Below are 13,867 nucleotides of genomic sequence, written 5' to 3'. Positions count from 1 at the left end.
AGCGTGAGCTATTATTTCTTAATTTGTGATCGTCATTGTGAAGGACTGTTTGTGTTCCCCCAAATTTTTATATTGACGAGATGGTGTTAGGAGGTGGGGCCTTTGGAAGGTGGTTAGGTCATGAAGATGAAACCCTTATGAACAGATTAGTGCCCTTATAAAAGAGACCCTAGAGAAGTCTCTTATTTTTTCTGCTATATGAGGACACAGCAAGAACATGGCCATCTATGAACCAGGAAATGGGCTCTCACTAAACTCAGAATCTGCTGGTGCCTTGATCTGGACTTTTCATCTTCAGAACTGTGAGAAATAAATGTTTGTTGTTTAAGCTACCCAGTCTATGGTAACCTGTTATAGCAGCCAGAACTAAGACAGTCACTATAGCACTTGTGAAATAAAAAGCGTGTTTTCATATTTCCAAGTCAACATTATTTTTTTGTAATGTAAGAATGAATCCTGCTGATTCTATCTTAGGGTTAGCAGTCTTCTGAATGGCTGTAAAAGTTGTCAAAGGAGTTGATTGAGAATGAATTAGTCAAAAGTTATTCAGAGCCAAGTTTTTCAAATATAAAAAGCCATCGAACTGGTTTTTTGATGTGTGAAAGGATAATTTTTAGAAGTATGTATTAGTTTGTATTTTGCCATATATTTATTTCCGTTGCTCCAATCCAAGTGCATAGTCAGACCCTTTAGAAATTCCTTGCTTCAGCTATTTTTCGTAGAATATAAATACAAATTGTATGTCAGTTACTTCCACCTAGCATATATTATTTCCTGGAGGGGTAAGAAAGAGAGAACAGATAAACAAAGAGAATTAAAGAAAAGGTACTAGAAACTGGGAAGAGGATAACAGTCACTGGGACTTGTACTTATTAGAAACTTGGGACCAGCCTCAGGTACTCCTAGCCTTGCATAAGATTCTAGTGCTGCACATGTGCATAGAAGAGGTGAGATGTTGGACCAAAAGGGATCACAGTCTACGGGGAAAATAGGTTTCTTAGCAGTCTGGATAGATGACTGAGAAACCCTCTCATGTGTCAGTGCTGAAAGGTCCCAGGATTTTGGCCCAACTTGGAAATCAGGAATCCAAATAATAGATGGAATCATATTTGTCCAGCATGCTGGAAAAATTGGGCTCAAAGTCAGATTTAAGATGATTAAAAAAAAAAAAGGCAACACACTAATTCTTGTATCCCCAAATTTGTGGACCTAGAGTCATATCTGCTACAAATATATTTTTGATAAATATGAATATACAAATCTAAAATAACCATATTTACTTTTCCAGCTTTAATGTTTCATAGGAATGTGAGTGCCCCACATTGGAATAAGAATAAAATTTCTTGGTTGCTATTTGAAGGCCAGTGTTCTTTTGTCTGTATAGATTAGCTTTTAAAAATTGAGCTATAATTGATAAAATGCCAGTATAGATTAGTGATAGATAAAATATTTCATTTCTTTTTAATTAGTTTCATTACTTTTAATTCCTTTGTCCATTATGAGGGATTCTTGGGAAAAGCCTGAAATTCAGCTTGAGCTCCTATAGTAGCCCCAGGTAATGATATTTACATCTCATAGATATAGATGAGACTAATAGATTATGAGACAATTAGCTTGGCCAAGGTCATATTGGTATAATAATAAAAATCATTGTGCTGCAGATGATTATGATGATGATAAACTGATTGAAAATGATAGTGACAAATAAGAAGCTTACATAATAAAGTCAAAGAAACAGTATTATTGGATTATCATCATTTATCTGTTTAATGAACACTTGTATAGAACTGACGGTATGTGCTATGTACTTTTCTAAGCACTTCACCAATACTAACTCACTTCAGACTCATAACAATCATATAAGATGGACTCTAGTATGTTCTTCACTTTAAAAATGAGGAAACTGAGGCATATAGAGATAGATTTCTTTAAGTTAGACAAGTAGTGATGGAGTCAGGATTTAAATCCAAGGAGCTTAACACTAGAATCTATGCTTTTAGCCAATATGCCTCATTGCCTCTCTCTAACAGGGTCTAATGAGCAGCTGAGATCCTCTTTTAGGATAGAAGTAAGAAGACGTGTGACAATGAAAAGAAACAGCTCATTCATTCATTTATTTTTTTCTTTTGGTTCCTAGGCTCAATTTCTTTGGCTCTCAGTCTGAATTGATGGTCCAGATAGTTTATGAAATAAACTCAACTTTGTTATTAACTGTTGCAATTTAGTACTTGGGCGGTGAATCTGTCTATCAACTCATCAGCCAATTCATGGCTTCACTGGTATTATTGAAATGATTTTCCTTCATCATATAAAGGGCAAGGCTAATATTTCTGTTTATGGGTTTACCATGCAATGAAGAAGATAAATAGACCATATTTACACCTGTCCTCATTTTACCCACCAGTGAATTTCCTGAAAGATCACCTAATCGACATCTCAAGAGAAACATGGCAGAGTGAGAGATGTCCCCAGATCTCTCCCCTTGAAACAACGATAAGCTAAACAGCGGATCTGCGCATGAGAGTTACCATAGGTCATAACCCCGGGAGTCAGGAGTAGGAGTCAGGAGGTAGATTGGGAGAAACAAAGAGGCTGCCTCTCGCCAAGAGAACTTTCAGCAGGAGGAAGGGGAGGGGAGAAGGTGCACCAGATTCCCTGAACAGCTCTGCCTGGGAGAGCTGTGAATTCCACGCAGCGGACAGTGCCCAGGGATCAGGGCAGAAAGCAAAGTAGTGGCGACGACAGAGAAGAGGGGACAGCGGAGAAGCAACAGTTGAATATAACCAGCCATGGCTGCAAAATGCGAGACTGAGCCGCAGTCCCCATTTCCCAACCCAGAAGCCCCCTTCCCCCATATCCTTCAATAAGAACACCCTGGAGTCCCAGGGAAATCTGAGCAAATGCTACTAAAACTGTTGCTAACAGTGACAGGGATTGAGACAGGGTAGTGTGTGCGATCGAATATTTATAAGAAAAAAAAAGCATTAGTAAGACTTTAAATAAAGCAAGGATCCAAGAGGCTTAGATGCCACCTACTGGAAACCAGAGCTCCATGTGATGGGACTTTGCTGAATCTGCATTATAGTTAGACTTCTACCTTTGTCCAATCCTGCTTTCCCTGATTTCCCTTTAAAGGTGTTGACCTCTAATAAGCATCTTATATCCCAAACTCCACCTCAGTGTTTGCTTTTGGGAAACCCAAACTGCTATACAGCCTCACCAAAATTTTGGTAAACCGATTTTATTTTTGTCAATTTTGCATCTTTGTCCAGGGGTGATATTGATCTGAAATTTTTTTCTCATATTGCGCTGGTCAAATTTTAGTATCGACTTTATGCTAGTCTCATAAAATAAGGTAGAGGAGAAAGTTTTCTCTCTTGCTATGCAATTTCCATAGAATGTAAATACTAGTTTCTTGAATTTTTGATAGACCTTGTCAGTAAAACCAGATCATGTTTGTGGAAAGATTTTTTTTTAAATTGGATTTAAAGTCTTTAATTTCTTTGATGAATTTAAAGTATTACTTAGGTTTTCGATTTTATTAATTGCGATCCCACAGAAAATGGCACATTGAACTAGAGTAATGGAAGGAAGATTAATAATGAAGAAACTATTTAGAAAGGCAAGGGTAAGATTAAGGGAAACCAGTAAGGAGTGGTGAAGCACAGGAGGGTGGTTGCTGGAACCTGCAAGGAAGTAGTGGCTGTAGGAGAGGGCTGCCCTGTTGGAGAGAAATAACACCCATTGCTGTCCTGAGACCTGGAGAGGATTAAGTCAGGGGGGTTAATATCCTTATCTTTTATTCTTTCTTTTTGGCCTCCTATTTCTTTCAGTTCCTGCCATTGACCAAAACCAATCCAAAGTGAGAGCAAGGGAGCCAAGTTTATGTAGTCCTTAAAGGTTAGGCCCAGAGCAGGAAGGAGAAGGGGGAGAGTGGATCTAGAATGTCCAGCACAGTGAGTTCAGATAATTTATGTTTTTTATAGATATTTGCTCAGGTTATCAGATCTTTGAAATATGTTGGCATAAGGTTGCTCATTATTATGCTTTTAATGTCTGTAGGATTTCTACTTATGTTCCTCTTTCACTCTAGATGTTAGTTCTGTGTGCTGTCCGTCTTTTTTTCCTTGATCAGTCTCATCAGAGGCTTATAAATTTTACTTGTCTTTTCAAAAAAAGCCTTTGTTTTTGTAGATTCTCTGTAGTTTATTTTCGTTTTCTGTTTTATTAATTTATACTCCTATTTTATAATATCTTTTTCTCATTTGTTTTGCTATTCTGTTTATTAACTAACCTTTAAAGATGGATACTTAGTTTATTAATTTTTATTTAAAAATTTTTATTTTTTTTAAATTAAATTTATTGGAGTGACATTGGCTAACAAAATTATATGAGTTTCAAGTGTACAATTCAATAATAAATACATCATCTGTATATTGCATTGTGGGTCCACCACCCAAAGTCAAATCTTCCATTACCATATTTTTTCTTTCTTTAATATAAGCAGTTAGACTATATACTTCCCTCTCCCTCTTGAAACTGCTTTAGTTGTATCCTGCAGGATTTGTTATAATTTTTATAACCCAATTTGAAATGTTTTCTAATTTTCATTGTGATTTCATCACTGACCCAAGAGTTATTTAAAACTATGTTACTCAATTTCCAAACACATTGTCTTTTGAGTAATGGTTCTACCTTAATTTCAGTGAGGTTGGAATGTGGTCTGCATGGTAGAAATCTTTTGATATGTGTTAATATTTGTTTTATAAAGGAGTACAGTATATGGCAAATATTTTCAATGTTCTATATTTGTTTGGAAAGATTGTGTGTTCTGCATATATTGAGGATGGGGATGGGGATCTATAATTCAATTAGATTGATCATGTTTTCAAAGCTCCTCTATGCTGACTGATATTTTGTTCAGTATTGTTCACTTAAAGAAGTGTTTCACTCTCCCACAGTTTCCACAAATAATAGGTTTTGTCTATTCCTGTAGTTCTATTTTTTCGTTTTTAGGCTATGCTAATAGGTGCATTCAAATGAATACTTCTTATGTCTTTTCGTGGAATTGAGTATTTTTATAGTTTGAGGTGATCATAATATTTAGTAATGCTTTTTGCCTTAAAGTTGATTTAAATGACATATGACTAACATTAGCTTTCTTTGGTTAGTATTTGCTTGATATACCTTTCCAATACTTTTATCCCTAACCTTTTCATCTTTCTCTTTTCTTGTGCAAATATGTCTCCTGTGAATAGCATATTGTTGAATTAAAAAAAAGGAAACAATCTGACAATTCCTCTTTTTTTTTTTTACTGGAGAATTTAATCCGCTTACATTTACGGTAAACTCTGATATATTTGGATTTATTTTTATCATCTTAGTTTGTTCGGTTTGTTCTTTCACTTCTATGTTTCTTTATCATATCTTGATTTTTTTGGGGGGGGGAGGGACTTAATATTCATTCTCATTTTAGTTTTATCCTCTACTAGTTTATAAATTATACAAACTACTTTTATTCTTTTAGTGATTACATTAGAACATTAGTGTTCATATTTAACTTATTAAAGTCTAATACAGACCTTTCATAGAATACAGTGTAAATAGTGTTTCCTGGAGTGCAATGTAGTGACTCTGAGGACCTTACATATTTTAACTCCCTTTGCCATCCTCTCAATTTAATTCTATTGCTGCAATGTGCATTTTTTTTTTTAAAGAAACAACAATAACAAATGAAATTTATTGGCCCACATGGTTAAGACTTTGGGGGGTAGGGGGATACCATGTTTCATGAATGGCCGAATCCGGGTACTGCCATGTGCTTTAATTCTGTCTCTGCCTCTCTCTTGTCTTTGTGTGTGTGTCTCTCTCTCAAAATCCCACAGCATAGTATTAACTTTTTCATACAATATTTATTTATATTTGCCCACATATTTGCTCCTCATTTCTTTTAGCACTTTAGAACTTCCATCCGATATTACTTTCTTTCTTCCTGATGTATTTTCTTAAAATTTTTCTTTGGTTAAGTTCTCTAAAGTTTTTTGTTTGAAACATTTTCCTTTTGTTCTTATTTTTGAAAGACAGTTTTGTTGAAAGTAAAATTTTAGGATGACTTAATTTTTTTCTCAGTACATTGAAAATTTTTGCTGTTCTCTAAATTTCACTGTCGATAATGAAATATTATTTGGTGTAATTGTTGCTTCTTTGAAAATATTCTGTCCATTGTGACTGCTTTTAAAAGTTTCTCCTTTACTATGAGGTTCTCTTGGGGTTACCAGATAAAAAACAGGCTGTCCAGTTACATTTGAATTTCAGATAAACAATGAATAATTTTTTAAATATAAGTATATCCCATGGAATTTAGATATACTAAAAATTATTCATAATTTATTTGAACTTTATTATTCAAATTTAACTGGGATCTTACATTTAATTTGCTAAATTTAGTAATCTTAGTAATGCAATATGATCTGTCTAGATATGTTTTCTTTCTGTTAATCTTATTAGGTATTGTTGGAAATTTCAAATTTGTGGAATTTGAATTTTGGAAAGTTCTCAGTCATTGTTTCTTAAAATATTACTTTACCCCATTTTTGCTACTTTTTTTTTTTTTTTACTCTGTCTCCATGTCTCTTAATCTATCTTTTATATTTTCCAGTTCTGCTCTCTGTTACATTTTTAAATGTGATTTCCCACTTGCAAATTCTATCTTTGACTGTATTATTATCTATGTTGTCAGTTCTCTTGAGTTCTAAACTTTAATTGTTTTATCTTCAATTTGTAGAAGTTTTATTTGGCTCCTTTTCAAACCTGTTTCTTCAATCCTTATATTTTCCTGTTCTCTGTTCATCTTTTCACCTCTGTTTATTAAACACATTAAACATAATTATTTTATTCTGTATCTGATCCTTCTAAAAGTTTAATACTTTGTAGGTTTGTTTCTGTTCTCTCTCTCTCTATGGTTCTTTGTTTTTTGTTTTTTGTTTTTTTTGTATGTGTGTGTTTATATTTAGTAATGTGTTTATGAGTTGTTTTTTTCCCCCTTGGAATTTTAATTGTGGAAATTGTTTGAGGCTTTGGATGAAGATCAAGATTCAAAATACATACAATCTTCTTGGCAAACTCTCTGGGGCATAAAGTGTATTCCCAGTTCTCCTTTCAAAGAAGTAAACATTTTGGAGTTCCAAATTTATTGGAGAAATTCTTGTGCTAGATTTCCACATTAATTTGACCTTGGGCTTTTGTTCTTGATTTCTGCATCCTTCTAAGCCTTGGAAATCTAAGTTCAGAATCATTTGATTTGGCCCAAGGCCTTAGGAGCAATGGTCAGCTTCAGTGCTCTGCTTAATCCTCTAAGCTCCCACCTTTACTGAATTTTTAGCCTGAGTGTTTTTTATTTTCTTGTCATTTATTAATTTGTTTAATAAAATGGTAACTTTTGTCCAGCATTTTTATTTTTCAGTGAAAGATTAGTTTAGATAGTTGTGCCATATTGTTAGAAATGAAAGTCTCCCTCTTCTCCTGAATAAACATTTGTTTAAGGCTCAAATCCTATTGCCACAATTATGTTAAGGCCCCAAAATTGCTTTTAGAATGAAAAATGTAGGGGATCAATATGATATTTTTGTGTTCTAAGAATCACTCCCAAGTAGTGAACAAGCAGTAGCAAATATGAACATGCTTTGTTCATATTTATGCTGACATCTATATTTATAACCCTTAGCATGTGTCAAACTTGTATTCCTTATGTCTGTGATCATTAGTTTTGTGATTGTACTCCAAAGCTAATGTAAAGTTATTATTAAAACTGTCATGTGTCTATAATTATTAAAATGAGGAATGGATCTACAATATTCCACTTTATATTACTGCATTTAAAAACTCACTCTTCCAGAGGAAGGTGACCAGGATTATAAGTGAATTGTATGTGATATCATTTGATGCATTTAAAAATGTTTTGAATACAGTTGCTGATGTTTTGCTCATAAAAGATTGACTTTGGATAGATATGAAAGCTGTCTTTAAATATTTGAAAATTTGGCATGTAGAGATGAATTCAATAATTCTGCATGACTTCAAAGGATTGGACTGGAACCAGATAGAAGTTATAGAAAGCAGATTTTTTCTCATTAAATAGAAGAGCTTCATAATAGTTACTGATGTCCAACAATAGAATAAATTGCTTCAGGAGCTAGATTATTGTCTGTCAATGAAATGTTCATAGAGAGTGTGGATGATGATTGACAGAATTTTATAGAGGGAGTTTCTACTCCCTAAGAATCAATAATTCAGTGCAATTCTTGCTTCTATGCGTTTCTAAACCACAAATTTGACCCTTAATATGTTCCATTTGTATTATTGTCTATTTTGACTTATTCCCTCAGATTTTAAGGACCTTGTAATTAGGAATCTTACTTTATGTTTTTCTGTTTTTTCACCAACCACAACACTCTACCCAGAGCAGATACCGTTTTGAATATAGTTGTTGATGTTTGTTCTTAAATCTATTGCAATTATGTTTTAGTTGAAATTATATAACTCTAAACCTGTTTTAGAAGGTGTATTAGACATGCTGAAGTAAATGATTGCCACACAAGAAATATAAAATTTCAAAGAATGAGAGTAGGTTCCTTTAGAAAGAGAAATGAACTTGGGGAGTCAATTTGATGAAAGAAAATGATTTTGGGTTAACTTTGAAATCTCAACTGGCCAAATAAAATTTATTTATTCATTCATACATTCATGTATTCATCAAATAATTTGACCATCCAACTATCCACCAAATAATACTTACTGAGTTTCTTCTACCAGTAGGCACCTTGGTAAACACAAATATATTCTGTTATTAAAATATTTTTTGTGGGGTCCCTGGAAACTCCTGGATGTCCAATGGCTAACAAACAAGCTTTTATTGAAAAAATTCAGTAATTATATAAATTTCTGAGTACTCTAGCCTGTTAATTTAAAACTTAGATCAGCTTTCACAAATTTTAGAATTCGTTTTGGATTAAGAATTAGAAATAAAATCAGCTTTGTGATTTGTTTCATATGTGGAAGTCTATTTGGAATATTTATAAGGTGGCCTAAAATGAGTCTCACTTCTGACATTGTGTTTTAAATCATCGTAGAGATGCCCAAATTGTCTATAGCTAGTTCTTGATCCTAGAAAGTTCTCGAAATACCTGGTACAGGGAGAAAGGTCAGCCTCCAAACTCTCTAATATTTTGAAGTCCCTGTGGGCTAACAGAATCAACAATTTGTTGCCATATACTACTCAGCACTTCTGTTTTCTTTTCATCCCTAAACTGTGTTGAGATTCTTACATTTCTTAGTTGAGGTGCCTTCCTGATGTCAGAGAAGACCCCATGGTGAAATTTTTAAAGAGAGTCAGTCATAACAAAGACAGTTGGTGGGAGATGGAGCGAGAATAGGAACAGTTAGTTTAGAGCCTTTGTCAAATCGAGTTAAGCACCACTATGATCATGTGTGACCAAATGAAAAGAGGTAATATTTAATTTTTGTTCTTTTAAATAGCCAGTGTGGTGGCTTGGTATTATGTCAGCTTCACTATATTGATCTACATCCCCCAGAGTTCCTTTTTCTATATGCTTTAGCTAGGATGTGTTACATGAGAGGTTCTTTTGCAATAATATTTCAAGGGCAGAAGTAAAGCAGCATCCATATTTGTAGTTTATACACATTGCTACTTCTCTGCTGGCTTATCTCTTTGGTGTGAGGCAGTGGCTGAGACTGCAACTGCCACAGCTTTTTCTGGGATCCTTCTTTAGCTTCTCTGACTTGAGGTCCAGATGTGTGTTTAGGTCTGTGGTGAAAAGCCCCGGTTTCTGCATTACATCCATATCATCAAGAGGCAGTGAGCACTGACACTGGTTTTAGTCTGTCATTGCAGCTTTAGCTCTTGCTTGTGGGTTCCAGTTCATTTTTACTTGCCCTCATTTTACATTGATCTTTCCTTCTTGACTGCCTGTCTTATGGTCTTCAGATTACAGCATCGGATGTAAAGGCGACAGCCTTACAGAGACTACTGAATCAGCTTCCATGATTATGTAAGATTAAGTCGCTGTCACAAATCCCTTAGTATATTATCTCCTAGTGGTTCTGCTTCTCTAATGCAACCTTGTCTGATATGGCCAGTAATTCCAATTTCTTATTTTTCCTATTCTTTCAGGCAAATTTGGAACCCAAACTGACTGAGACGATGGGGTTAGGAAATCAGTTGGTGGTGGCTGAGATTGTGTTGGTGGGACTCACCAGTTCTTTGGAGATGCAACTAGTCCTCATTCTAGTTTTCTCTGTGTTCTATGTAATAGGTATTTTAGGAAACCTCCTCATTGTGATCACAGTGATCTCTGACTCCCATTTACATTCCCCCATGTACTTTCTGCTGGCCAACCTCTCCTTTTTTGACATGTAGATTTCCTCCATTGCAACTCCAAAGATGATTTCTGATCTTTTCAAGGAGAGGAAAGTAATTTCTTTCCAAGGCTTCATTGCTCATATATGATTTATTCATGTTATTGGAGGAACTGAGATGGTTCTGCTCATTGCCATGGCCTTTGACCATTATGTTGCTATATGTAGGCCTCTGCACTATCTGATTATAGTGAACTTCAGAACTTGTATTTTACTCTTGGTGGCTGCCTGGATCATTGGAATCATCCACTCGTTGATTCAGCTTGTATTCATTGTAAACTTACCATTGTGTGGCCCCACTAAAGTGGACAGCTTTTACTGTGACCTTCCTCAATTTATTAGGCTTGCCTGCACAGACACTTACAGATTGGAGCTCATGGTCACTTCCAGTAGTGGTTTCATCTCCCTGGAAATTTTTTAAATTTTGATTATCTACTATATCTTCATTTTGTTCACTGTTTGGCAACATTCTTCAGGTGGCTTGTCTAAGTCCCTCTCTACACTGTCAGCTCACATTACAGTGGTAGTCTTATTTATTGGTTCATGTATTTTTGTGTACGCATGACCATTTCCCACAGTGCCAGTGGATAAATTCCTTGCTATTTTTGATGTAATTATCACTCCATTTCTGAATCCTGTCATTTACACTTTTAAGAATAAAGAGATGAAGGTGGCAATGAGAATATTCAGTCAGATGTTGAGTTTCAGAAAGTTATTTTAAGTGATTTAGATATCAAGAAAGACAAACATCTCTAACATTTCCTGCCCATGCTACAGACATGAATCCAAGGAAACAGCCCCATGAATGCTTTAGTTGCTAGTTAAATTACTAATGTCCAGGATTTTCTTAATAGGTTTCCTGTCATAACCATGGAGGATATGGTATTCTTTTTTCTTATGCAATGTTATGGAATAGAAAATATTAATATAGGATCATTTCCATCTTTTTGCCCCTCCTTGATAAAGAGGATTCTGAACTGGCCTTTTATATCTCTTTTCCTACTCTGTTCTAAGGAGTATCCTCCATTGTCCGATTGGTTTGGGGGGTTCGTGATGCAGAATCTGAAGAAAAGTGCTTTGGAACATGATAAAATTTGCGATTATTAGGAATAGTTTTTCTTTCAGGTGTGTAGTGAGTTTGTGAAGAAAACAGATAAGAGATTAAAAGGGAATTTTAAAGAGATGTAGTTGTGTGTCTCTTTATCCTTCAATATATATTGTCCTTCAGTAAATGAAAGCGAAGAGCTAAAATTATTTTGAATTATTTTTGATTTTTTTAAAAAATCACATTATCAGCCTGAAATTAGATCACTGGGTTATGGCTTCCTAAACCTCTCAGCTGTGCATGTGGTAACTATGAAGTAAGCCTCCAGTTATTTCAAAAGCCGTGTTGCTGTACTATCAAGGGATTTGAACAATTCCGGGCCAAGTAATGAGCAAAGACCATGACCTATTTAATAATTCTTTCCCAGATTGTGCTAATCCTTGCCTTAATTATATTGAAACTAGCAATCATTCTTCAGTGAGGTAAACTTTTTTTTTTTCAGTGACATGATTATAAGTACAGACTCTTGAGCCAGAATGCCTGACTTCACATCGTACCTTTGCTTTTTACTAAGATACAAATTGCTTAACCTCTCTGTGCCTAAATTCTGCCATCTGTAAGATGGAGATAAGTTGAATCATCTGAAATTTGTGATATCTGACTATTTTTGACTTACAAAAATGGCAGTTCCTTACGGCTAAATGTACCTTCCTCATAAGGCATAAGGATTGACAGAATTAATATTTATAAAATGCTTTAAACAATTCTTGGTTTGTTGTGTTATATAACTACTTGTTCAATAAAATTAAATAAACCACTCCTTGGTTTGGTGGTCTTCTATATTGTCTACAAATTGTCATTTTCCTTTCTAACTCCATTAATCAGAATTTGATCAATAACTTGCTTTTTTTTCTTACAGGACTAAAATATTTTAAGTGATAAAATTCCTCATATATAGAGACTTCAAAATGCTACAATTCAATTTATTTTCTACATGTTCTTTCTCTTCTCTTATATTCAAATCGTCTTTTTGGATGCTATGCAGTAGTTTTATGAAGATTGTTTTTGTTATCTTTGGTGTTTTTTAATGTGCTGGAAGAAGTTACCAAGCTGACTAGTTATAACAATTTATATAAATAGAAATTTAATTAAAAAGGTATTGAATACTCATTATGTTCTCAAGCCTGTGCCAGGAATTGTAGAAAATCATATTAGAACTGTACAACTCAATTGTAAGAAGGGACAGTGAGTTGCTGAGGCAAAAAAATTACTGCAAGTAAGTAAAAGATGTGTGGTAGGGTGGGCAGACTCAACAAAAGGGTTTGAATAGAGGAGATTTGTGAATTTGTGAATGCTATGGAATGGAGCTAACGCCCACACTGACCTGTCTTCTGAGGTAAGTATACGCCCTGAAGAGGAGAAGAACTCATGGAAAGGTCTGGAGACTGAAGGCAGGTTGATGCCACATCATGAGAGGAAATGGATGCCTATTTTACCTCACTGCATAACCAGGGTCCCCAAAGCCTGAAAAGATTTGATTCTGCCAGCATCATTGATCTCTTTTCACTATTAAACATTTCGGACTTTCTGTTACTTGACTACATAAAGCTCTTGGCCTGAGACCTATACACTGGCCCTTTTCTCCACCTGCAGAATGATTTGTCTGGGTAAATGCAGGGCTAGCTCCTTCTCATCATTCAGGTTTCACCTTTAGGGTTTTCAACTTCAAGAAAAAACTTTCTACTTAAAGAAGCTCCCTTTTGTCTTTCTACTTCAGTCATATGCTTTGTTTAATGTCTGTACAACTTTATCTCTATTCGAAAGATTGTTTTGGTAATTATTTTTTGTTTCCCTCACCAAGAAGAAAAAGGTCTATAGAGCAGAAAACATGATTTTTTGTTCTTTGTACCTAGAGGGTGGCTGACCTATAGTGGGAAGTCACTATTAGTTTTTGTCCAAAGAGCAGTATAAATAAAAGCTGAGAGAAAGAAATGACTCTTCTTTCAAATCAAAAGGAATGGAAAGGAATGGGAAAAATCTAGTATATTTAGCACAAATGTTAAAATAGACTTATTCAGAATAACAAAATAGTGGAGTCTAAAGTACATTTGTAGGTTAAATATATTAACCACAATGAAAAAAAGAAAAAAAATCACTGAAAATAATTTCACTCAAATATAACCGTCAATATTTTGTTATTTCTTTTAGGATTTTCCTTTATGCCTTTAAAAAATTATACAAAATTGGATCACATTATTCTATAATTTATTTAATAATGATATGTAAATTATTTATTTACTATATTGGTCACTTAACCTATGATATGTAAGTTTTTACATGCTGATAAATCTACCTCTAGCATGTAGTTAGTTCTTGGTGGCTATCTGG

General features: G+C 34.5%; 1 pseudogene; it reads left to right on the top strand.

The window, feature by feature from the left end:
- The first annotated feature begins 10,219 nt into the window (after window positions 1-10,219).
- On the top strand, window positions 10,220-11,155 carry LOC107518786 (annotated as a pseudogene).
- Window positions 11,156-13,867: the final 2,712 nt, after the last annotated feature.

Source organism: Rousettus aegyptiacus, unplaced genomic scaffold (genome assembly GCF_014176215.1).
Source record: "Rousettus aegyptiacus isolate mRouAeg1 unplaced genomic scaffold, mRouAeg1.p scaffold_m13_p_3, whole genome shotgun sequence".
Lineage (NCBI taxonomy): Eukaryota > Metazoa > Chordata > Mammalia > Chiroptera > Pteropodidae > Rousettus > Rousettus aegyptiacus.
Note: the sequence above shows the minus strand (reverse complement) of the source record. Positions and strands in the feature narration are given on the sequence as shown.